The sequence below is a fragment of the Triticum aestivum genome, chromosome 3D (assembly GCF_018294505.1).
Source record: "Triticum aestivum cultivar Chinese Spring chromosome 3D, IWGSC CS RefSeq v2.1, whole genome shotgun sequence".
Classification (NCBI taxonomy): domain Eukaryota; kingdom Viridiplantae; phylum Streptophyta; class Magnoliopsida; order Poales; family Poaceae; genus Triticum; species Triticum aestivum.
In genome coordinates this window covers 367457466-367460957 of record NC_057802.1, presented here as the reverse complement: position 1 = coordinate 367460957, position 3492 = coordinate 367457466, and positions in this window count along the sequence as shown.

Sequence of the window (3492 nt, the reverse complement as noted above, 5' to 3'; positions counted from 1 at the left end):
TGGCACCGGCTTTAAAGAACCGGGAAATCCTACTGTTTTGTCCAAGCACTCTGCCAAACAGGAGTTCATTGAAAAGCGGGAAGTGAGATTTCATATCGCCAATTATTCTCAATTGAGTATTAGTGAAGTACTCTTTGGCTACCTCAACCAAGTGCACACCAGCCGCGACCTTGAAATTCATATGGTGAAGCAGATGCATCAAAAATATTAGGTATGAATTCCTCCTTTAATAAGTTATGTATATCCTGCCAGCCCCCAAGTCTACTGCGTATGATAGGATTGAATATGATGTAGACTTAGAATATCTATGAGTATAAGAAGCATCTTGGATAGAATCCTTCAAAGGCCGGCTTTCACTTTCAGAATTGAACCAGGTCTTTAACAATTAACATTGCATCTGTAGCCCCCAAGGACCAGTTTAATCAGCATGAATGAACCGGTACTGTTCACCATTGTTTATAAATGAAAGCTTACTTGTTTGCAGTACAACTGGGTCATCATAAAGTAGTAACGAAAAGCGAGCAATATGCATTAGCCCCCAAGTGCCAAGTGCTCTTGCTTGCAAAGTGCTTGGGACTTATTTACGTTGTGCCATTTGTATGAAGAATTTTTTTCCGTACGCATTAGCCCCCAAGTGCCAAGCATTGTTGCTTGCAAAAGGCTTGGGACTTTATTCTTGTAACCCAAATATGAATATGATTTCAAATCTATGCATACACAGGACGCCACTTCTCAACTTCAATCAGAATTGGCTGATGTGAAAACCCGACTGGAGCATCAAGAATCTGAGACCCGGAAAGCCGAGTCAAAGTTCAAATTTAGTCTGGATGAGACAGAAAAACTGAAGACCAGTTTTGATGCTGAAAGAACCGCCTGGGCTGAAGAGAAAACTGCTCTTACGCAGTAGGCTGAAAAAGCGGAAGCTGATCTTCAAGAGGTGACCACTGAGCTTACCGGTTCAAAACACCGTGTATCCCAGATGGTTTATGCTATCTTCCTTGACGGTACAAACCGCCTCTAACCAATCCATAATTATTACTCAGGTCCCGGAGTAGCAATCTTAGCCAAGAAATGCTTGTGAAGCTCACGGCTGTATATACACTTGTTGAACAGTTATATACTGGAACTCAGCGCGCGCTGGCTATGATTTCTCCAACTAATCAAGCACCCACTCTTTTGAGTGATGTCTTGAAAAAACTTTCTGTTCTGCCTACTAGGATTGAAGAAATGAAGTGGTCCTCTGCAAGAGCCGGTGCCGTTACGGCTTTAAGCCGGGCCAAGGCATGGCAAGTAGAGCTAGACCCGGCCGAGCTAGCTACTGGGTATCCAAGTTTAAAAGAAGATGGCACTCCCTTTGATAAGAAAGACTTCGCCGCCTGCGTAAAGGAGATACGTCCCCTGGCCAGTCTGATTGCAAATGAAACAGATCTTTCAAGATATCAACCGGCTTATGGTATTGAGAATCAGAAGATGCCCACGCCGGCTTATAAAGTGATGGATCTGATCCCCCCAATCTGTAAGCATACTTTCGCCCCTGAAGTTGATCCGTCCGAACTTATAGGTGATGAAGCTGAATTCCAAGCCTTGTGTGGCATTGATTGGTCATCACCAAACTTCCTGACGGTGGAGGGGGACGAAGAACCGGACAAGGATGATCCAGAAACTTCAAATCGTCAAGGCCAAGAAGATTGATCCGCTCGGCGGCTCATATATTTGATCTTCTGAAAACACTTGATCTTTTTGGCTCGCTGAGTCATGTAATAGACTAGTGAAACTTTGATCTGTCATGCCATCGTGCACATTTTTTTTGTTTTGCTCAACACTGCTTGATCCACCAGTGGAAATGCTACTTTATGCTTATGATAACGTCGATTTATGCAGATGAGATTTAGTATTACCCTGCACACAAACAAATCACAAGTGCCCTGGCGGTTTACCGCGGGGCGGGTCACAGTGCCCAATATAAAACCGCTGGGGACTATCAAAGTCCATAACCAGGGCTGGTTTAATCATAACTGTATATAACTTAATACCAAAAATATCATAGCTGTGATATCCGTGAACACTGCCAACGCATCATCTGTCATGCAGTAAGGGTTGCAACCCAAATATAGAGAGCACAACGCTTTATTCAATTTGTTTATGCTACCGGCTTTCGAAGCCAAAGGTAGTAAGGAGTAACATCCCCAATCTTAGAGCCAGAATTCCCAGCACATAATCAGCATACACCGGCGACTTGAAGCTCAAGGCCAGGCCGGGTTAATAAACTCCAGATAAGCTCAAATATGAGCCTTAGAGATGAAGGCTACATGGCCTGAATTGTCTCCAGCCATATGTTAATACAACGTAGATATATGAATCCAAAAAATGCTCAGAAAAAGATAATGAATAAAATCGAGAAAAACAAGGCTTTCATAGGCCGCCAAGCCTAAATCTCCAAGGCTTTCATGGGCCGCCAAGCGACTGAGTAACCTTTTACACTTTGTGAATCGGGCTTCACATGACCGCCGTTTGAACCTTGACAAGTTTAGGGTTTATATACGATTGACTGTCAAGAGTACGGCGGGTCATTCTAGGATTACCCGGGCGGAGTGGCAGATTCTACAAAGCAGGATAACTCGGAAAGTTTTGGTGAATACACCTGGTGTTCCAAGCCAGTTCACGAGGGTAGTAACGCTATGTTCTCTTTGGTGAATACACCTATGTTTGAACAGGAAGCCCCCAAGTGCTTTTTTAGTATGGCGTAGAAGCCGAATCAAGAGGGATATTCACAGCTATGCTCAAGGAGTAGGAAGCCCCCAAGTGATTTGTAAGTGTGGCGTATAAGACGGATCAAGAGGGATATTCACAACTATGCTCAATGAGCAGGAAGCCCCCAAGTGACCATCTGTAGTGATAAAAAATCTCTTTATTCTGAGAAATGAAATGACAGAGGCCCTGAATTATCAGGGATGCCGGCTTTATTATATTCATTATAATATATACATTGTCAAAAGATGTACATCATAAGAGCCAGTGGCTCAGGTGTAATAAGGCCGAAGATGAGCAATATTCCACGGCCACCGGGTCTCCTCCTCCGATTTGCGTGAGTCCCTGTGGTCTCGAATGTCAATAAGACAATATGAACCATTATGCAAGTTCTTGCTGACCACAAAAGGCCCTTCCCAAGGTGGGGATAATTTATGCATATCAGTCTGATCCTGGATAAGCCGGAGCACCAAGTCACCTTCTTGAAATGTTCTGGTTTTAACCCGACGGCTGTGATAACGGCGCAGATCTTGTTGGTAAATCGCCGAACGAGCCGCCACAAGGTCACGCTCCTCATCTAACAGGTCAAGTGCATCCTGACGTGCTTTTTCATTGTCAGCTTCAACAAAAGCCGCCACCCGGGGTGAGTCGTGACGGATGCCACTAGGAAGAACCGCCTCGGCTCCGTAAACCATGAAGAAAGGCGTGTAACCCATAGATCTATTGGGGGTAGTATTGATACTC